Genomic DNA, 23601 nt, shown 5'->3' with positions numbered 1-23601 from the left:
AAACCCACTTCATTAAGATATTTTATCATGAATGGATGTTGAGTTCTATCAAATGCTTTTTCTCTATCAACTGAAATGATCAAATGATTTTTATCTTTCATTTTGTTAATGTGTTTTATCACATTGATTGGTTTGTGAATATTGCACAATCCTTGCATCCACGAGATAAATCCCACTTCATTATGATGAGTGATGCTTTTAGCGTATTAAATGTGGTTTACTAATATTATGTTGAGGATTTTTGCATCTATATTTATCAGGGATATTGGCTTGTAGTTTTCTTGTAGTGTCTTTGTCTGATTTTGATATCAGGGTAATGCTGGCCTCATTTAAGTATTTTGAAACTTTACTTCCTCTCTTATCTTTTGAATAGTTTCAAGAGAATAGATATTAACTCTTCTTTATGTTTTTTTCTTCCAAGATTTTATTTAAATTCAAGTTAGTTAACATATAATATAGTATGGGTTTCAGGAATAGAATTTAGTGATTCATCATTTACTTATGACATCCAGTGTTCATCACAAATACCCTCCCTTAATGCCCATGACCCATCTAGCCCATCCTCCCACCCTCCTCCCCTCCAGCAACACTCAGTTTGTTCTCTGTATTTAAGAGTCTCTTACAGTTTGTTTCCCTTTATGTTTTTATCTTATTTTATTTTTCCTTCCCTTCTCCTATGTTCCTCTGTTTTGTTTCTTAAATTCCACATATGAGTGAAATCATATGGTATTTGTATTTCTCTGGCTTATTTTGCTGAGTATCATAATACACTCTTCCAGCCACATCATTGCAAATGGCAAGGTTTCATTCTTTTTGATAGCTGAGTAATGTATGTATTATACACACACACACACACACACACACACACACACACACACTTACATGCACACCCCACATCTGCTGTATCCATTCATCAATTGATGGACATTTGGGCTTTTTTCATAATTTGGGTATTGTTGATAGTGCTGCTATAAACATTGGAATGCATGTGCCCCTGCAAACAGCATTTTTGTGTCCTTTGCATAAATACCTAGTAGTACAGTTGTTCGGTAGTAGGATAGTTCTATTTTTAACTTTTTGAGGAATCTTCATACTGTTTTCCAGACTAGCTGCTCCAGTTTGCATTTCCACTAACAATGTTAAAGGGTTCCCCTTTCTCCATATCCTCACCAACATCTATTGTTTCCTGAGTTGTTAATTTTAGCCATTCTGACAGGTGTGAAGTGATATCTCATCATAGTTTTGATTTGTATTTCCCTGAGGATGAGTGATGTTGAGAATTGTTTTCATGTGTTTGTTAGCCATTTGTATGTCTTCTTTGGAGAAATGTCTGTTCATATCTTCTGCCCATTTCTTAACTGGATTATTTATATTTTGGATACTAGCCTTTTATCCAATATGTCATTTGCAAATATCTTCTCCCATTCTGTAGGTTGTCTTTTAGTTTTGTTGATTGTTTCCTTCACTCTGCGGAAATTTTTTATCTTGATAAAGTCCCAACAGTTCAGTTTCCTTTGTTTTCCTTGCCTTCGGCAACTTATCTAGTAAACAGTTGCTCCGGCCAAGGTCATAGAGGTTGCTGCCTGAATTCTCCCCTAGGATTCTGATGGTTTCCTCTTTCACATTGAGGTCTTTCATCCAGTTTGAATTTATTTTTGTGTATGGTATAAGAAAGTGGTCTAGTTTCATTTTTCTCCATGTTGCTATCCAGTTTTCCCAACACCATTTGTTGAAGCGACTGTCTTTTTTCCATTGGATATTCTTTCCTGCTTAGCCAAAGATTAGTTGACCATATAGACATGGAGCCATTTCTGGATTCTCTATTCAGTTCCATTGATCTTTGTGTCTGTTTTTGTGCCAGTACCATACTGTCTTGATGAACTGCTTTGTAATACAGCTTAAGTTTGGAATTGTGATGCTTCCTGCTTTGCTTTTCCTTTTCAACATTACTTTGGCTATTCGAGGTCTTTTCTGGTTCCATCCAAATTTTAGAATTGTTTGTCCTAGCTCTGTGAAAAATGTTGGCTTTATGTTAACAGGGATTGCTTTGAATGTGTAGATTGCTTTGGGTAGTATAGACATTTTAACAATATTTGCTCTTCCAATCCATGAGCATGGAATGTTTTTCCATTTCTTTGTGTCTTCTTCAATTTCTTTCATAAGTATTCTGTAGTTTTCAGAGTACAGATCTTTTACCTCTTTGGTTAGGTTTATTCTTAAGTATCCTATGGTTTTTGGTACAATTGTAAATGGGATCAATTCCTTGACTTCTCTTTCTGCTGCTTCATTATGGGTGTATAGAAATGCAACAGAATTTCTGTACATTGATATTATATCCTGCGACTTTGCTAAATTCATGTATCAATTCTAGCAGTTTTTTGGTAGTCTTTTGGGTTTTTTGCATAAAGTATCATGTCATCTGCAGAGTGAAAGTTTGACTTCTTCCTCACTGATTTGGTTGCCTTTTATTTCTTTTTGTTGTCTGATTGCTGAGGCCAGAACTTCCACTACTCTGTTGAAAAACAGTGGTGAGAGTGGACATCCCTGTAATTTTCCTGACCTTGGGGGACAAGCTCTCAGTTTTTCCCCATTGAGGATGATATTAGCTGTGGGTCTTTCATATGTGGCCTTTGTGATGATATTAACCCTTCTTCAAATGTGTGATAGGATTAACCTGTGAAGACATCTGGTCTTAGACTTTTGTTTGTTGAGCATTTTTTGATTATCTATTCAATTTTATTACTAGGAATCAGTCTGTTCAGATCTTCTATTTCTTCTTCATCCAGTTTTGGAAGATTGTATGGTTCTAGGAATCTATCCATTTCTTTTGAGTTGTCTAATTTGTTGGCATATCATATTTTAGTAGTCTCTTATAATTCTTTGTCCTTGTGTGATAACAGTTGTTACTTCTCTTTCATTTCTGATTTTATTTATTTGGGTCCTCTCTCTTTTTATCTTGATGAGTCTAGCTAAAGATATATCACTTTTTTTTTTATTTTTACAAAGAACCACATCGTGGTTTCATTTTTCTTTTTTTTCTTTTTTTTAAAGTCTCTGTTTCATTTATCACTGCTCTCTTTTTTATTTCCTTACTTCTACTAACTTTGGGCTTTCTTTGTTCTTTTTCTTCTAGTTCCTTTAGGTGTAAAAGTAGATTATTTATTTGTGACTTTTCTTGTTTCTTTAGGTAGGCTTGTATCAAATTAAATTTTCCTCTTAGAATTGCTTTCACCATATCTCAAAGATTTGGGTCTGTTGTGTTCTCCTTTTCATTTGTCTCCATGTATTTTTATATTTCTTCTTTCATTTCTTCATTAACCCATTGGTTGTTTAGCAGTATGTTGTTTAGCCTCCATGTGTTTGGGGTTTTTTTCAAGTTTTTCTTTTAAATTTGATTTCCAATTTCATACTGTTGTTGGAAAAGATGCTTGATATGATTTCAGTCTTCTCAAATTTATTAAGATTGGTTTTGTGGCCTAATGTGATCTGTTCTGAAAAATGTTCCATGTGCACTTCAAAATAATATGTATTCTGTTGTTTTGGGATGGAATGTTCTGTATAAATCTGTTAAGTCCATCTGGTCTAATGTGTCATTCAAAGCCACTGTTTCCTTGTTGGTTTTCTGTCTGAATGATCTATAATTTAAGTGTAATAATGTAAGTGGAGGTGTTAAAGTCCCCTACTATTGTTATATTACAGTTGATTTTTTCCTTTGTGTCTGCTAGAATTTGCTTTATGTATTTAGGTGCTCCAAGTTGGGTGGATAGGTATTTATAAATGTTATATCCTCTTGTTGGATTGATACTTTATCATTATGTAAGCACTTCTTTGTCTCTTGTTATAGTCTTTGTTTTAAAGTCTATTTCATTTGAGATAAGTATTGCTACCCTGGCTTTTTTTTTTTTTTTTTTTTTTGGCTTTTATTGGCATGGAATGTATTTCTATATCTTCACTTTTAGTCTGTTTTGTATGTGTCTTTAGGTCTGAAGCCTACTGTAGGCAGCATATAGAATCTTTTTTTTGTATCCATTCCATTACTTTATGCCTTTTGTTGAAGCATTTAGACCATTTACAACTAAAGTAATTATTGATGGGTATGTATTTATTTCCATTTTGTTAATTTTTTTCTGGTTATTTTTGTAGTTCTTCTCTGTTTCTTTTCTTGCTCTCTTTGCTTGTGTTTTATGACTTTCTTTAGTGTTATGCTTAGCTTTATTTCTCTATATTTTTTGTATATCTATTATATGTTTTTGGTTTGTGGTTACCATGAGGTTCATATATAACATCCTAAGAATATAACACTCTATATTAAGTTGGTTACTCAAGTTTGAACACATTCTGAAAGAACTTCATTTTTACCACCCCCTCCATGTTTTATCTATATGTTGTCGTATTTTACATTTTTATTTTGTGACCCCCTTTAGCTAATTTTTTGGATTTAATTGATTTTACCTTTTTCTTTTAACTCTCATATTAGCTTAAATGTGATTGGTCTACTACTTTTACAGTATGTTTGCTTTTATTCATGAAATTTTTTTCTTTCATAATTTTCTTACTTTTAATTATGGCCTTTTCTTTTCCACTAAAGAAATCCCTTTAACATTTCTTTAAGGCTGATTTAGTGGTCATGAACTCCTCTAATTTTTGTTTGTCTAGGAAACTTTTGTCTCTTTTTCAATTCTGATTGATAGTCTTGATACTCACCTACTCGTGCTGAGTAGAGTAGTCTTGGTTGTAGGTTTTCTTCCTTTTAGCACTTTGAATCTATTAATACTACTCCTTTCTGGCCTACAGAGTTTCTCTTGAAAAATAAGGTGACAATCTTATGTGGTTTCCCTTGTATGTTACTAATTGTTTCTCACTGCTTTTAAAATTCCCTCTTTATATTTAATCTTTGACATTTTATGTATCATGATGTAAACCTCCTTGAGTTCATCTTGTTTGAAACTCTTTGTGCTTCCTGCAACTGGATGTCTGTTTCCTTTTCCAGGTGAGAAAATTTTTCAGCTATTATTTCTTCAAATAAGTTTTCTGCCCTTTTCTCTCTTGTCTTTCTGGGGCCCCTGTAATGCAAATGTTTATTCACGTGACATTATCTAAGAGAATCCTTAATATATCTTCGTTTTTTAAATTCTTTTATATTGTTGCTGTTCAATTTGAGTGTTTTCCATTACCCTCTCTTCCAGATCACTGATCCATTCTTCTTCATCCTCTAATCTCCAATTGATTCACTCTGGTATATTTTCAGTTATTGTATTCTTCAACTCTAATTGGTTCTTTTCTGTATTTTCTTTTTGTTGAAGTTACCACTGAGTTCATCCACTCTTCTTTCCAGCCCAGTGAACAATTTTATGACCACTACTTTGAACTCTTTGTCAAATAGATTCATTACCTCCATTGCATTTAATTTTGTTCTGAGGTTTTGTCTTGTTCTTTTGTTTGGAGTATATTCCTCTATCTCCTCAGGACACCTGGGTGCCTTAGTTGTTTAAGCATCTGATTCTTGATTTTGGCTCAAGTCATGATCTTGTGATTCATGAGATCAAGCCCCGTGTCAGGCTTTCTGCTGACAGTGCAGAGACTGCTTGAGATTCTCTCTCTCTCTCTCTCTCTCTCTCTCTCTCTGCCCCTTATCTAAACAAACAAACAAACAAACAATTTAAAAAATACCTCTATCTCCTCTATCTCTGTTTTTGTTTCCATGACTTAGACAGAACAGCCATTTCCCCTAACTTTGAAAGAATGATCTTGTGTATGGTCATCCCCTGTATAGACTGTGTATTCCTGATGACTTTGTTTGACTGACTGGCGCTGTGGCTGACATGGGCTGTGTGTCCTAGGATACTTCATGCTGGACTGCCTGCTGGGATGGCTGTAGATGAAATGGGCATGGGCCAGGGTGGTCCCAGGGCTTTCCATGCAGAGGACAGCCTGGTAGGATGGCTGGAACTGAGGCAGGTGCCAGTGAGGGTGTCCTGAGGCTCTCCACACATACAGCACCATGGCAGGACAGCTGAAGCTAAAGTAGGTGAAGGGCTGGACAGTCTTGGGGCTCTCTACACAGGGGGCAAACTGGTGGGGCATCTGGAGTAAAGGCAAGGCATGGATCAGGGTGTCCTGGGGTGCTTTGTGCAGGGGAGCATGTGGGACAGATGGAACTTAACAGGCATGAGCTCAGAGATGCCAGAGCGCTGTGCACTACTGGGTGCCCCAGCAAGTCAACAGGAACTGAATTGGTACAGGCTTGGAGTGTTCTAGGATACTTTGTGACTGCGTTACCTTGGTGAGACAGCTGTAGCTGTAGTGAATACCAACCAGGTGTGTCGCAGTGTGTGTCACACTGATGCCACCTTGGTGGGCGGGCTAGGGAGGTGGTGTGGCTTAGGGACTCACAGTGAGGGCACCCAGACCCTGCTTCTATCCATGCTATCAAGGCGGATGGGAAATGTAAACCATAGTGCTCACCAGCCCCTCTGAGCTAGAGAGAATTCCAGCAGCTCTCCTATCATTTGGTAGGGTTCTAGGACTGGTTCCTTTATATTCTGACTGCCCTCTTAAGCCACAGCTTTTTTCCTATGTCCCAGGGCACATGAATGTGTTCATGGTCCTTTAGTACTATCCCTCCCCACTGCAGTTCACAGGGTCAGGTGTGCAGGTTCCTTTCATTACTATATTTTCATCTTTCTTGCCATTCACTATTTGATCTCGCTTTTTTTGTTGTGCAGAAGCTGTTCAGTCAGGCCTCAGTTCTCCAGGAGAAATTACTCTATAAATAGAAGTAGATTTGTTATGTGTATGGAAGAGGTGAGTTTACGGGCTTTCTATGTGGCTATCTTGGACCAAAATCACCTTCAACTTTTTTAAATTGAAGAATAACTGACATGCAATATTGCATTAGTTGCAGGTGTACAACATAGTGATTCCATTCAGTATTTAGATACAGTATGAAATGGTCACCACAGTATGTCTATTTACTGTCATCCTACAAAATAATTACAATATGATTGACTCTATTTCCTATGCTATACTTTACATGCTGATGTCTTATTTATTTTATAACTGGAAGATTGCACCTCTTAATCCCCTTTGCCTATTTTTCCCCCTAACACCCCAGGAGCTCAGTCTTAGACATTATTACACTTGAGATGACTATTAGACACCCAAGTGTAGATACTCGGTGAGTATTAGATAGACAAGTCTGAACTTGAGAATAGAGGTCCAGGCTAGAGAGAGAAATTTGGGAGTTGACCATATATATGGCATTTAAAGACTAGATGAGGTCAGCAAAGGAATGAGTGTAGATAGAGAAGAAGTCTAAGGACCTAAGTCTTGTGACAACACAATATTAAGACTGCAGGAAAATGAGGAGAGACCAAAGAAGGAAATTGAAAAGGAGAAGTGGTGAGTTAGGAAGAAAATCAAATTGTGGGGTTCTGGAAGATGAATCGAAAAAGTGTTTCAAAGAAGAGGAAGGGGTTACTTGTGTCAGATGCTGGGTATAGGTCAAGTCATATGAGAACAGTGATTAAACATTTGGATTTAGCAACATGTAGGCCACTGGTGACTCTTCCAAGTGGTTTTTAAGTGTAATGGTGAGAGAGGCAAATGCCTGATTCTAGTGGGAAGAGAAAAACGGAAAGAGGGGAAGCACAGACACAAGTACTAAAAGAGACAACTCTTTCAGAGTTTTAACTTAAGATGAGGTAGGGAAGAAAAATAGGGAAGAAGAGGTAGAATAGAGGAATAAAACAGTAGTTGCAGGGGAAAGTAGAGCCAAGAGAGATTTTTTTTGTTTTAAGATGGAAGAAATAATATCATTTCATATGCTGATGAAAATGATTCCCCAGAGGAAAAGCTGATGATGCTAAAGAGAAAAAGGAAGGCTGTGGCATTCAAGGTCATTGAATAAATGAACAGAAATGGAACCTGTATTGGTTTTCTCCAACTATTACAGCAAATTATCATAGGTTTTCAGCTTAAAAAAAACAAATTGATCATCTGCAAGGCTCTGTAGGTCAGAGTGTGCAAGGATTGGGAAGATTTCGCTGATTCCTCTGCTCACAGTATCACAAGGTCAAAATCAAAGTGTTGGCCACTGAGGACTTTAATGTGGAGACTGTGGGAGAGAGTCTACTTCCAAGCTCATTCAAGTTGTTGGCAGAACTAAGTTCCTTGTGGTTGTATGACCAAGGTCCCCATTTCCTTGCTGGCTGACAGCCAGGAGACTCTCTCAGCTCCTTAAAGTCACCAGCATTCCTTGTCATGTTGCCTCCTCTGTGCTAACCAGCAATATCACATGGAGTCCTTCTTAGGCATCGAATTCCACCACCTTTTCTGCCACATCTCTCCTGCTTTCAGCCAGAGAAAGTGCTCTGCTTTTAAGGGCTCAGGTGCAAGATAATCTCCCTCCATTGAGGTCTATAACCATAATTCCATCTGAAAAATCACGTTTTGCCATTTAACCTAACATATTCACAGGTCCTGGTGATTAGGAGATAGATAGCTTTGTGAGGGCTACTTTATCTACCATGGGAACATTTCTGATAGGAAGCAGAGCAGAATATACAGGTGTATTGTACAGGTGGCAAGGGGGACAACATAGGCTGGAAATCCTCTGTGACTACTCCCGTTTTCATCATCACGTAAGTGTAAAGCTAGGGCTATAGGTGCCGAAGGTTTGAGAAGAGAGAAAGTATGAAATGAGTGAGTGCTCTGGATGTGGTATCATTCCCAGGCAAAATGAAACATTTAACTGATGTCCACATCCAAGAATATAAAGGGGCCCGTCAGCCCAGTGGTTATTAAGCCTAAAAGCGGTAGGAATTGAAAGGAGAAAATAAAGATGAAAAGAGATATTGCAAAGTTGGACTGGATAAATATTTAGGAAAGGGAAAAGAAGAAATCCTATCTAGGGGATGGGTAACATTTCATTAAAGTCAGGTACGTGTGCTATAAATAAGGAAGTTGGAAGCATGGGGGCACTAATTTGGTGGGGGCAAAGGGAGTTGATAAATTCAGTGTTTGGCATGTTGTATTTGAGAGAATGTTGGGACACCTGTCAGCCAAGCAGAGATGGAGGTTTGGAGACTGGGAGAGTGATGGGGCCTAGAGGTATAAGTTGGGAAATCTTTGAGGAGCTAAAAATTGTAGCCATAAGAGCCCATAAATTTTCTAATCATCCACTTCCTAGGATTACTATAAGGATTATAGACAATATTCTGTGGATAATAGATAATGATAATAGATAATGCCTTGTACATAGCACCTTGCACACAGTAAGCATTCTATAAATACTAGCTCAATTTATTTTCATTATTATTATAAAATGGTAGTGCTAGAATTCAAACCCAGGTGTTACTCCAGAGGCTGTTTCTCACCCACGCTACCTTTAAGTTAAGGATAAACGAGTCATGAAACTCATTTCATATTTATTATACTATTCCTCTCTGTTCGTCTTTTTTTAACAAAATCTTTGAAGGGTGATAGAAAAATCAATATGTTACTGATAATATCAGAGGGACTCGTTAAAATTTTGTGTGCTCGACAATACTCCATTGTATATGAATATATACACACATATACACATTTTTTATATATTGTATGTAATTATATGTGTAATTACATATAATATGTTATGTACACACATTATAAACAAGGATATGTTTATAATGACTATAAACAAGGTGAAATAATTGAGTATCATTTCAAATCCTTATGTATTTTGTGGTCTCCTTAGAGGCTTTGTTTGGAAACAATTAGAAATGTCAACTTGACATATTCAAGACTCTCAGATCTCTGTTCTGAAAACCATCTGAATTTTTTTTTTCTCTGTGAGGTATATTGGTAGACAATACATTGACTGGAGGTACATGAAATTCTGCTTTCTGTGCTCATCCTAAGAAGTGTCACAAGTAGCAAAACTTCTTTTATTCTGAATTCCTCTGGCTGGGTACTAACCACTGAGCAACTATTCATAGAAAGCATGAAATTGGGAATTTGTGACGCCCAAGCCAGCTGTGACATCACAATTTAAGACAGCAGCCATGCATGCGAGCAGCTTTCGTTCGTCCCTCAGTGCACCTGCCAGCTGGCGTCCATCATGGCGGGCAGTGCTCTACCTTATGGTCTGTTGCCATTCCACTCACTGGCCCTTCTCTCCCTGGGAGATGCCCACCAGTCTGAGACTTTGTAAACAACCCCATCAGCTTCTGTGCTCATGTGTCCTTTTCTTCCAGCCCTGTTAGGGGCAGATACTTGCCTGCCTTCCTGACAGACATTTTTTGGTTTAACACAGAGGAATTGTTCCAGACTTGCTAATGTATGGGAAACGCATAGGGTCCAATACCTTTACCAGATTGTAGCTTGCTTCATCTTGGTAAATTTGGAAGCGAGCAGTGTTGCCACGTGCCTGTGTATGTGGAGAGATCTATTTTTTCAAATGCTTACCTCCCTGCAATTAATGAATTTCTATTTTTTCCTTAGTTCTTGTAACAATATTAAAAATCTCTTAGTAGTCATCCGTAAGTATTTCAGAACCTGGGTGTGAACAGTTTTATCGTAGCCTGTTGCCAGGTGTTGGGCAGAGACCTCCCCTTGCAGGAGGAAAACAAGGCCTCTCTAGCAATTCCCCCCACAAGTGAGTTCTAGAAAACACTATCACTCCTTTGTACACCTTTTTGGAGACTCCCTTCATTCCACCAAGTCAAGAATTTACACCGTTAACGAGAGGGTCCATTTTATTGTTTTTATCTATGAATGAGGGTGAGGATAAGGATGTGATGATGAAGACAATGAAGACAGCCAGTTGCCTAAATGAGCAGCCCAATCACTTCTAAAACTTATTTGACAATCTTAAAAAAATAAACTAAAATCTCACAGTTTTTTTCTTTCCTAAAACATGACCTTTTCATTTCCCTTGGTTGTGTGTGATCCTAACCTCTGCTCCTCCAATATTGTCACATTTCTTTAGCTCCAATCCATACAAATGTAATTTCCAGATAGAATTAAAATCATAGGGATTAAAGTGAGAATGTAAGTTAGAATCCATGATACTAATTCATAATGATTGCAACATATATTTATAGTGCTTCACGGTTTAAAAGGTAATAAAATATAACACTTGGTTTATGCCTGACATCCATCCTCTGTGTCGAACAGTATCATCATTTTTCAGTGGACAACACCACAGCTCATGACGTTAAGAAATGTGCTGGTAATATGTAGATGGGATTAGGCAGAAGTGTGTGTAATTGGTATTTCACCTTTTCTGACCTACATCTTCATGTGGTTAGCAAGCAAAAGCTAGGACGCCAATCCTGAGCTCTTCCCCTCATACTCCAGTGCCTGGATTCTTAGTCTGTGTGATTTTTTTTAATGCTATAATGGGCAGATCATTTCTATAAAGCACTTAAAAATAATATGGTTGGCAACTTGTTACCTGCCTCAGCCTTAAGATGAACTTGATTACTCTGTAGTAAGTTAAGAAGCTTTATACAGTTGCCAAGTTAAACAGTAAGGAAAAAGGAGGTAAAACAAAATATCTTGAAAGTATGTAGGTTACATAAAACGACACAAAATTCTGAGTTTAAGTACGATGGAAACAGCAATTTCATGACTCACTCTCATTGGAATAACAACTAAGTAACAAGTGAATAGTGAAATTTAAGCCACTAGATCTGCAAGCGTACAATGTGTGTTGTATAGGAGAGGTCGTTGCTGAATTACTAAAATTTGGTTTTATTAACTCCTGTTATATGGGTTTTCCAGTATTTGTTATTTACACCTTTAGTAGTAAAATGTAAGAAAAATATTTTTTCCCTTAAATTCCTAAGATATTCCATTCTCTATCATTGTGTTACTGTAGTCCTTATTTATTATTCATGTATCAACTTGGAAAATAGGTACACACACACACACACACACACACACACTGAGAAAAGTGTATAAAATTTTGCAAATAAAGGGCGTAAGTATGTTACTACACACAAAGTATACAACCAATATAGCCTGTTCTTTAGTGATAATGGTTCCATTGCCGCTCAGCTTACACTATCCCCCCTTCTGGAAGACAAGAGCAGTATCTTTTTATAGTCACTGCAAGGTAATGGCCCTAAGTAAAATGCTAAATCATGGTAATAGACTATATTATTTTACATGAATAAAAGTAACAGTTATAACATGTTATAATAAACAATTTATTATTAGTTCCAACAAGGCATAAAGGCGATAAAATTCTATGGAACTCTAAGATTATTTTTAAAAAGGCACTTTGCTCGTGTCAAATATTGCAAACCGAATTAGAAACTAGCAGCTCTACCCTTACTCCCATTTTGCACAGGAGATGGCTGACCAGTAGTACACAATCAAGAAGTTTTAATTAGTTTAAAAATAAGCCACATTTTCCAAACCAAATTTCTATCTTGCAGCTTGCTGCATTAACCACCTCTACCATGATCAAACCTTGTTCCAATTGAGTAGACAGTAATGCGAAAACTGAATACTTGTGACTCACTTTCTCACTTTTTACCCCTCCTTCATGGCCCTAAAGACAGGGGGAGAAAGAACCTTGAACCTTGAGAAAAGATTTCTATGTCTCACGATATTTCAGCAAGATATCTGGACATTCACTGTGAATCCTGTAAGAGTGCTATGTGAAATATTCATATTGCCTTACAGATGAATAGGTGAGCTTGGGGAAGAAAATAAGGAAGCATCTATAAGATCAGAAATGAAGTGAAAACAGTCCTACGCAGTTAAGCATCTACCAGTTTTGGGTGGCCTTGAACTTTGGTTTCGTGTCTGTATAGGGTCTGAGATCACTGCCAAAACCCAGAACCCAGAAAGGCTATAAGCATCAGTGATAGGGTAAAATGGGGGCGGGGAGTGGAGGTTAGAAAACCACTTCGCAGAGGCAGACAAAAATTGATTCATAAGACAAATTGCAAAGAACCGCTATAATACAAGCCACATTTTCTGACCACAATTCAAGATGGACAGAAATGAGTAACAAAAACAACAAAAAGGATTATTCCTAGAAGTAAGACTCTTTTCGCCGATATTCTCTATAAAGTGTCTTGCCACCAAAGACCTTCTTGGAAGATCACACTGCATAGTTAATTTCTGCTCAATAGAGGAGACTCCCACCTTTAAACCCTATAAAAATGAAGTTACTATTTTCTGTAGACATGTTTCAATAGTTATTCAGTCACCCAACCCGGTGAGGTCAATTATATCCATGCATTCATTTACTGCACCAATATTTAATGATACAACTACGCGTCCGGTTCCTCTAGCCATTAGGGACACGGCAATGGAAAAGGTACACAATTTTAGCTGTCACAGAGCTTGCTTTGTAGCAAAGACACATCATACATAATATGTGATAAATATATATTCAATCAAATATGGTAAATTTGTTCATAGAATTGACCTCTTTTCAAGAAAAATTACAATATAGAAAAATGGCCCATGCATTTTATTTTAAAGCTCACCAAAAATCTGTATTTACAAGGAATTAGCATTGGCTTTGTAGAGGAATAGCAGCCTTTTGATTTCATAATATGTAACCACATAGAATAAAGTTGGAAACCTTTACTTGCTTAGCATAAATGGAGAAAAGGTTTCCTTTAAAGAACATACATTACAACATGCTTTTGAAATATGATCAGTTAAGTTTATAACTAAAAGCGAGATGCCTACAGAAACAAATGATCCATTCTACTCAAACATGTCTTGCGCCCCTGTGACAGTTGTTGTATGATGGTATAATCCCCCTAGAGAAAACTCTGAGGGTTTCCCACCACCCGCCCCTAAGAGAAAAGTCAATTTGCACATACTAGTTATTCACCTCTGACCTATTTGTGCAGCATAATTCCCAAGATATCCAACTTACAAATAGGTCCACTTATTGGACCTGCTGGTTGCAGCCAGTCTTTTAAACTTAAAGAGGGAACTCCTCTGGGGGTTTATGTAGGAGGGAGGGAGCAGAGTCTAATCCTTCACAGCACGCTGGCTGCCTGCCAAAGCGCTCCAGAGGAATTCCGGAGCGCAGCCCCTGGAACGCAGTCCCATCTGGGGAGGTTGTCTGATGACAGAGCTCGCATCCAGGAGGCTGCCACTCGCGCTGCATGTGCTGTTCCCGGTTATTTCAGGGAGACACCAAGGTGCAGCGTGAGCAGCGAGTCCCAATTCTCTATCTTGACTGCAGCACACTCTGGTTCAGACAGTAGGAGGGAGGGAGCTGGAAAATAGTTTGTCTTTTCCACAGCAATAGAAGCAAATGATTTATCTTAATTATTTTTAGATTGCAATATGTTGCTTCGTATGTCAAATGTACATTAAAGAGCAATTAGCTTAAATGTCAGCCTTAAATGATTCACTACTTAGCATTCCAGCAACAGAAGACAAAAATAACGAATCCGAGCGTCAGTATATACCAGCCTGAACATTTTCAATAGCAGTATACTCTTCTTTCTGCTTTGAATTTGGAATAAGGTTTTCTGCTTAAATTGTATCCAGGAGCAAGTAACTATAAAAGCAAAATAAAACAAAATCCAAAAGACAGTCAGTAGTCAATAAGCTAAGGCCCATAAGCCAAATCTGGCCTGCCACACGCTTTTGTATATGAAACTTTATTGGAGCAAAGCCATGCCCGTTGATTTACATATGATAAGTGCTTTAATGTTATAATGACAGAATCAATAGTTGCAACAGAGACCATATGGCCTGCAAACCCTAAAATATTTGCCATCTGGCCCTTTACAGAAGAAGTTTTTGACCCTAGGTTTATAAAGTGTGAATAATTCTACGAGGTGTGTCCTTTCCACAGAAGCCCATCTACTTCACAGAGAGAGGATTATGGAGATCTGTGGAGAGCCCCTTGAGTATCCAGAAGAGTACCGATCAGTGACCAAACCACCCAAGATAAGGGGAATAACCATTAGAAGAGTAAAAGGAAACTGCCAGGGTCTCACACAGAGAAAGAGGTAGTTCCTGCGCTACTAGTCATACTGGAAAACATCATAATTCCAAAGCACTGGGGAGAATACTCAGAAGGGTATTGCCTTAGTGGGGAAGGCAAGGGGAAGGGACTAAAAAATACACTGACTGAGAATAACAGACTAGACATTGCAGAAGAAAATATTAGTGACCTTGAAGGAAAAAAAAGCATTGAAAATACCCTTCCCCCCACAAAAAAAGCAATTAAGTGAAAATGCATCAGTGAACTGTGAGACAACATCAAAAAGCCTAACACATATTTCTTTGGCATCCTTGAAGGAAAGGAGAGAAAAGGGGGAAACAAAGAAATATTTGAAGAAATAATGGCAAAATATTTCCGGATTTGATTAAAACTATAAAACCACAGATTGAAGAAGTTCAACAAACACAAAGTTCAAGAAACACAAGAACACTATACCAAGGTCATCTGTTCTCACTATTTCTATTCAACATTGAACTAGAGGTTTTAGCCAGTGCAGTAACACACAGAAAAAGAAATAAAATGCATCCAGATTGGAAAGAAAGAAATAAAACTGCCTTTATTTACAAATGACAAAATGATCTATGTAGAAAATTCATTGGGATCTACAAAAACGCTACTAGAACTAATACATGATTTTAGCAAGTTTGTAGGATATACGATCAATATAGAAAAGTCAATGTTATATCTATAGTGATGAACAATTGGAAACTGAAATTTAACAAGGACTACAATTAAGAATAGCATCAAAAATATGAACTACCTAGGGACAAATACCTGTATAATGAAAACCACAAAAGACTGATGAGAAAAATAAATAAAACCTGAACAACAGTAGAAATGTACTGTTCTATGGGTGAGAAGACTCAATACTAAGATTTGACTCTTAATAAATACAGGTATAGATTCAACATAATATGAGAAAAACAACCAAATGAGCTTACAAAAAAAATCCAATAGGTTTTTTTTGTGTGTCTAGAAATTCACAAGCGGATGCAAAAATTTATAAAGAAATTCAAAAGACCTAGAATAAAAATTATTTTTTTATTAAAAATAATAATTTTTTTAAAAACTTTGTAAAAAGAAGAACAAAACTGGAAGATTTATACTACCTAATTTCAAGACTTATTAAAAGCCATAGTTATCAAGGCACTGTGTTATTGACATCAAAGTAGACAGACAGATCGGTAGAACAGAGTAGAGTCCAGAAATAGACTCTTATATAAACAACTAATTTTTGTGAAAGATGCAAAGATCACACAGTAGGGAAAGAAATCTTTTCAACAAATGGTACCAGAATAATTGGGATATAAATATGCAACAAAATAAATGTTGATACATATGTTGTATCATATACAAAAACTAAAACACATCATAGACCTAAATGTAAAACCTAAAACTGTAAAACTTCTTTAAGAAACTTAAGAGAAAATATTTGTGACCTAGGCTAGGCAAAAATTGCTTAGACGCAACACCAAAAAGAAAAAAGACAAAAACAAAAAAACCAAATTGGCAAATTTAACTACGTCAGTATTAAAAACTTCTGTTCTTTAATAGGACCGCTGAGAGAATGAAAAAATGAGCCACAAACTAGCAAAAAAAATATTTGCAAAATATATACCTGATAAAGAACTTCTATCCGGACTCCAAGATGAATTTGCAAAACTCAGCAGGAAAACAAAACAACCAAACAAAAATTGGGTGAAATGTTTTAACAGACACTTCACCAAATTTGTACAAATGACAAAGAAGCCCGTAAGTAAAAACTCAATATGGTAGATCATTAGGGCAGTGTGCATTAAAACCACAAAGAGAGACTACTTCTCACCAATTAGAATGAATAAAATTGAAAAGACTGACCATACCAAGTGACGGTGAGGAAAGAAGCGACTGGGAATTTATACATGAGTGGTGGAAATAAAAAAAATGGCACAGCAACTTCAGAAAACAGTCTTGTAGTCTTCTAAAAAGTTAAGCATACACATGCCATATGTTCCAACCATTGTATTCCTAAGCATTTACCCAAAAGAACTGAAATCAGATGTTCACACAAAAACTTGCGTATGGATGTTTAAAAAAAATTTTAGCAGACTTAATATATTAGAGTCGTTTTAGGCTTAGGTTTAGGTGTTGAGTGAAAGGTTCAGAGATTTCCCATTTACGCCCTTCCCCTACACATACATAACGTCCCCCATTAACAACATCCGCTACCAGAGTGATATATTTGTTACAATTAATAAACCTACACTGACATCATCATCATCACCTAGAGTCCATAATTTACATCAGCTTTCACTCTTGGTGTTATACATTCTCTGGGTTTGGACAAATTATTCTGACATGCGTCCACCATTATAGAATCATATAGAGTAGTTTTGCTGCCCTAAAAATCCTCTGTGCTTCACCTGCTCATCCCTCTTTCCCACATCTTTTATATTTAAAAGATCCCCCAAATGGAAACAAACCAAATATTCCTCAACAGGTCAATAAATAAACAAACTGGCATATCCATGCAGTGAAATACAAGCAGCAATAAAAATAAATGAGCTACTGATACACTCAACAGTAAGCATGAATCTCAGCGTCATTATACTAATATGTGAGAGGAACTAGACAATACAAATTGCATAATTCCATTTACAGAAAACTCTGGAAAATGCACATTAATCTACAATGACAAGCCAGAAATCAGTGGGTACCTGGGGAAGGAAGGACTGGGGGCTGGGGGTGCAGGGGCAGGAAAGAGTGACTACAAGGAGGCAAGAAGACATTATTTGTTGACTGTGGTGGTGCTTTCATGGATGGATGCAAACAGCATAATGTTTCAAACTGCACACTTTAAATATGTGCAATTTGATGTCAATGGGTGCGCTTATAATAGCAATTGTACCTCAAAGCTGCTCTAAAAAAAGAATATATGAAGATCTACATCCTAAAAATAAATTTGTGTTAGAGCCAAGTCAATCCTAATTAATATTTATTGAGTTCTTATTTTTTTCAAGGCAGTTTTACAATACATTATCACATTTAATTGTCATAACACATCATAGGAAAAAGATACTGCTGTCCTCATCTGGTAGATAAGAAAACAAAGCTCAGAACGGTTGGGTAACTTCCTCATTGTCATAGAAATGGGTAGTAGCAGTTTGGTTTTGAAGTCAAAAGCCAAAGATATTCTCTCAGTACATTTCACTCTACCAACAATTCCTCCTCAACAAATAATTATTAAATAATACTAACTTACTACACGTCTTGAAATGCACTAGCCTCTCAACTGATAGAAGGCAAGTTCAAATTTCAACATTTATAACTCAAGCATACTTTTTAGAAATTTATCATGGTATAAAAAGTCTCCCATGTAGCAGCATGTTAGAAATAAATTTGCTAATAATTACAGCGATTTAGAAATGGGATGCTTTTAATGGGGTTCCTGGGTGGCTCAGTTGGTTGAGTGCCCAGCTTCAGCTCAGGTCATGATCTCACAGTTCATGAGTTTGAGCCCTGCATTGGGCTCTGTGCTGACAGCTCAGAGTCTGGAGCCTGATTCAGATTCTGTGTCTCCCTCTCTCTGCCCCTCCCCTGCTTGCGCTCTGACTCTCTCTCTCTCTCTCAAAAATAAATAAACATTAAAAATTTTTTTTTAAAGAAATGGGATGGTTTTCCTATGGGTCAGCAAGTTAGTTTTCTTTCTCAGTAAGATACTAAGGAGAACACAAGTGGATATCCGTACCCAAAATAATGAAGTTGGACCCTTACCTCATATCATATGTAAAAATTAACTCAAAATAGATAAAATCTCAATGTAAAAGCTAAAACTATAAACCTCTTAAAGAAATCATAGGGGTTAAATATTCATAACCTCAGATTTGGCAATGGATTATTAGATACAATGACTTAAGCCTACCTCATAGAAATATTTATTACAATCAAAAGGTCCTACATGAGGCAAGATGTTAGAAAGAAATTTGCTCATATTTACAGGTAGTATTTGGAAAAGGAATGATGTGTCATGAGGTAAAAAAGTCGTTTTCTTTCCCTACAAAATGGTTTTCCTAAAAGAAATTAGTAAAACAATCCAGAACTTTGTACTATAGTCCATGACCTTTGAGCTCCTGAAGGTTTCAAACTAGAGGATTAATACCGTCCTTTTCTACTTTCCTTCTCTCCATTCCAATCTGTCACATTAGTTGTAGGAAAACAAACTATTGAAATTTTGAGCCAAGAAAGTAGTTGCTTCCAAATTATAAGAAGTTTGCAAACTATTCCATGTGTTTGCACATTTTATTTAAAGAAATGAAATTTTCTAAAAACTCCACATGGCCATATTGTCTAGCCTTATGGATCTCCAAACATTTCATTAGTTGCAAATTTTGTAATGGAACAAAACTTGTTTTGTTTCTCTTTCACAAAGAAAAAGAAAGAAAATTAAAACAAAAGGTTGAACTCCTTTGCAGTTCTTTACTTACACAGATACAAAATCTCTCAAAAGGACTCTTTGTCAGCCATTTCTAGGGTTGCAATCTCTGCCCAGACACAGCAATGTTTTGCTTACATTAGCACGATGTCCTGTAATACAAGGCCTCTGACTGCTTTGGATAGAGATCTAAACCCTAGGAAAGATTACATGGGAATGTTTCATCAACTCACAGTTTAAATCAAAGATGACTAACAGAATCCTCAACGTCTTTCACTTTTAGCTTATTCCAAAATTGTGTCCTTTAATCCTAAAGAATCTCACTGAACATGGCTATTTTCTGGCAACAACATCTTGGTCCACTGTTATATCCTCAACAGCACAAAAATGCTGTGTTGTTCTCAATAAATATGAGATACATTTATATGAAACAAATATGTGCACATATGAGTGTATATGTTTTATGATACACAGAGAGACACAGAGCTATAATAGGAAAGGTGTGGGTTTGGGAATGGAGATCGATTCTGAGGTAGGCATACGGACGCTAAATTTACAGATTCTACAGATCCAGATCAAGACTTCTATATGTTTCTTAACTCAGATGGCAATTTAGAGATCTCAGAGTCAAACTCCCATTAAATATAGGATTTCCTTCTTCAGTCTCCCTAATCTTGGCTTGAACACTTCCCATGCCCGAGCGTGTGTTATTCCAAAACCCTTTCCGAGACAGCTGAAATTTATAGATTGTTAATTACTATAGTTAGGTTGAAATCTGCTTCGTGTTTTCTGCCCGTTGGCCTTCTATCAATCGCCTAAAACAAAAATGTCTAGTCTTTTGTGGGTGGGGAAAGAAAGAGACAGTCTAGTGGAAAGAAAAGTTTTGTTTTGTTTTATAAAGCATGTTGTGCAGTAAACTAATGATGAATAGGTTATGAACTAATATGAGGAGGTGCTTTCTGAGAATGATGACAAGAAGGACATGCTTCATTAAGCTGGACGTGCCACTTTCCAGGCTCAGGATCTCATCTATAAAATAAAATGATTTAACTAGTCAAGGGTTATAAGCACAAATGTTTTCAAGAGGCAGAGATGAAACATCAATGAACACAAGATAATAGGAAGGTTTGGCGATGGTGTTCAACTGAAAACTACTGCCCTCTAATGACATTCATATCCAATTTAAAAGTTGTTCTACTGTGAGTCCAAACAGGCACATCCACACCATCTGACCTTGAGCCTGCCCTTCTCTACCTTGTACTAGCTGACCGACTTTTCAACCTATCGCTCATGTTTCTTTCACCTATAACATCTACAGTTTTATGGTTAACTGACCCCTCACCATACTGGTCTCCTCTGACCATCCGCTATTCACAGTTCACCTGCACCTGCGTTGGCTTTCTGAGATGTGTGCGTTGTCCGTCTGTGCATTACCCATTCTTTTCGCTTTTGCGCACTCCAGCACTTTGGCTCTTAGGGCATATGGTTTCCATCCTCCGGAAGTTTCGTTGTCACTATGATGTATAAAACAGGAATATCTGTGTTTTGACAGTCTCAGGAAGATTCCATTTACCCAAAGGTTTAAAGTCAGAAAGATGACATTCTAGGCATTACCCACGACAGTGGGCAGGATGAATTTTGAGGATCAGGGTTATAGTTTTCGTGTCCTATAAACCCCCTTCATGTGTTAGCTTTCCAGTTATGTTTCCCCACACACACTGGTATCAAATTAAAAAAAACAAACATATAAAATTATCGCACTAATCCCAAATCTGTGATTGATATGTAAATATCTGCCAAACTGTCTGTGACCATGTTTGTATTTATTTGTGAAAAATAGTTGTGGTGTGCAGTAAATAGTGCCGGCCTTGAGGGAATTAAAAGATACAAGGTCCTTCTCTGCCCCTTGGCAGATTGATCTTCCGCAAGAGATTGAATTTTTTGGACCCTAGTCCCTAATCCATAAAATAGAAAGACTGATGCACATCTGCTTGGAATTGGAAGTGAGAAGGCAAATTCCAATTGGAATTGGAAGTCATGGGATTGCTGCGAGAATGCAAATTGAGATATTGAACTTACCCTGCAAAATACAAAGAATTATATACAACAACCTGTAATTAAAATTAATTTACTCGACCCCTGTTTCTGAGATGTAGTAGGTTGTGAGGGACCAATGCTTCTGTGGTGCCAAAGTAGAAAAAGAAAGATATCCTCAAAGATAAGAGATGTGTAAAGACATCAGAGAGCTGTGGAAACGACAAAGAGTAAACTGACTAAAATTCCAGAAATATTATAAGGGATATCTGGTGACCAGGGCATTTGCTGCTTCTAGGCTCAGGCTGAGGATAGCCGAGGGTCCGATCAGAGATGTTTAGCACAGGGAAGAGAAACCAGAAGAGCATTTAGCAGTTGTATGGTGCCAGAGGACAACATGGAAACTTGGGGGAGCTGCAGATACACTGCTGTTTTACATCCTAGGGCCTTTGCTGAGTTCTGAGGTTTGGCAGGAGGGTGTAGAGCCAGGGCCCAAACTCCTAAAAGACGGAATGAGATTCCCCGCGGTTTCATAGGGCTTAGGAAACACACGGGCCAGGGGAGAGAGCTGCCTCACGTACATGACCAGTCCTGTCCTTAAGATTGCTGCGGTCTCTCCAAGTGGCCCGGGAAAGGTGGCTTGAGAGCCGGACTGGGAATTTCTAAAACACAGAGCTGGATCTCTTACAGTCTTTAAGGAAAGACGGAAGAGAAGGGAAATTAACGGCCTTTCAATCAAAAATACCGCACAACTACATTCAAGGAATGGCAGCAAGCAGGATGTCATTAAATTTTATTGGCATTGCAACCCATTCAGCCCCAGTCCAGTGCAATCTCTGGATTCAAGTGATGCTCCCCTTAGTCTGTCTCTGTCTGCCTGCCCTTCGGTGGAAGACAAAGGCATCTGGGACTTCTAGGAGTCTTTTCATGATAGTTTAGAGCATAAAATAAGAAATTACTAAGTATATAGGAGCCAAGATAATATGACCAATAATCAAGAGGAAAAAATAAATCATTAGATGCAGAACCACAGATTTCAGTACTGGAGTGGACAAATACTTTTAAATAACTATAACAAAGTGTGCTTTTTAAAGACAAAAATGTATACAATAGAAATGCATAGACATATTTACCAAAAACCACGTACATTAATGTCTAATAGCAGCACTATTCATAATCATTAAAACTGGGAACTACCCGCAAAATGGTTGAATGGAAAAATAAATTGTGGTATATTCATATAATAAAATACATGCAGCAATGAAAATAGATAATCTAAAACTACTTCTAGTCATATAGATAAATCTAACAAATACAGTGCCCAGACCCAAAAGAATACATTCTCTATGATTCAATTTATACCAAGTTAGGAAAAATCACAAATAATCCATAATGGAGAAATAAGGAATAGTCGTACCTTAGAAGTGGGAGAAGCATCTGGAAAGAAACATAAGCAGAGCTTCCAGATGCTGGTAATGTTATGTCTCTTGATGGGGATGCTGGATACCACAGTGAAAATTTGTCAAGCTGTTTACACTTAGATTATGTGCACTTTTCTCTGTGGGCTACAATAAAGAGTTTTCAAAAACTAAAAAATACATAATTAAATTGACTTACATTCTACAAAAATTCCCAAACTGACTATGTAGGCACAACCTCATTACCCAGAGAATTGACTTACAACCTATTACATGGGGGGAAAAAGAATTCATCGGGAACAACTTTTTCCAAAGGCAACATTGTGAGGTTTTTTTCTACCAAAGCCAATCATTTCTCCAAACCACATGTCACACCTCCCTCTTAGTTCTTATTATTTGATAAAAATCTCTAGTAATTCCCTTCCCAAAGATGTTTTCTTGTGCGGGGTGTTCTTATTATTTAGTAGTAAAACACTCCTTTAAAACTCTTCGAGTTCTACAGGAAATCCCAGCCCATGGCCAAATGTGTTGGAGAATGTCTCGAAGGCAAATGGCAACACAGAGATGAGTTTTTCTCCAAAGCATTTCAACTTAGTCATCTTGCCTGGCACTGTAATCCTCAACTAAAAGCCTCTAACTAAAAGTCATCCATTCGTCACATCATGAAAGGATGCTGTTATCCCCTTGTAGTTGGCTTGGTCTGGATCTGCGAGAACTTGTTGACGCCCTGTCAGAATTCTGTACATCCCTTCCTTTCA

General features: G+C 37.2%; 2 long non-coding RNA genes across 6 annotated transcripts in view; one reads left to right on the top strand and one right to left on the bottom strand.

Annotated features, from left to right (window-relative positions):
• LOC122237846 overlaps nucleotides 1-23601 on the top strand; it is a 122262-nt gene that overhangs the window by 43786 nt on the left and 54875 nt on the right. The gene's annotated exons all lie outside the window — the stretch shown is intronic.
• LOC122237847 overlaps nucleotides 1-23601 on the bottom strand; it is a 39212-nt gene that overhangs the window by 7660 nt on the left and 7951 nt on the right. For both annotated transcript variants that reach the window (XR_006216522.1, XR_006216521.1), the window contains 2 exons: nucleotides 22843-22990; nucleotides 20734-20905 (listed from right to left, as the gene is read on the bottom strand). This is a non-coding gene — a long non-coding RNA (uncharacterized LOC122237847). The remainder of the gene's footprint in view (nucleotides 1-20733; nucleotides 20906-22842; nucleotides 22991-23601) is intronic.

This window comes from Panthera tigris, chromosome B1 (genome assembly GCF_018350195.1).
Source record: "Panthera tigris isolate Pti1 chromosome B1, P.tigris_Pti1_mat1.1, whole genome shotgun sequence".
NCBI lineage: Eukaryota > Metazoa > Chordata > Mammalia > Carnivora > Felidae > Panthera > Panthera tigris.
This window is presented reverse-complemented; position numbering and strand designations above follow the sequence as displayed.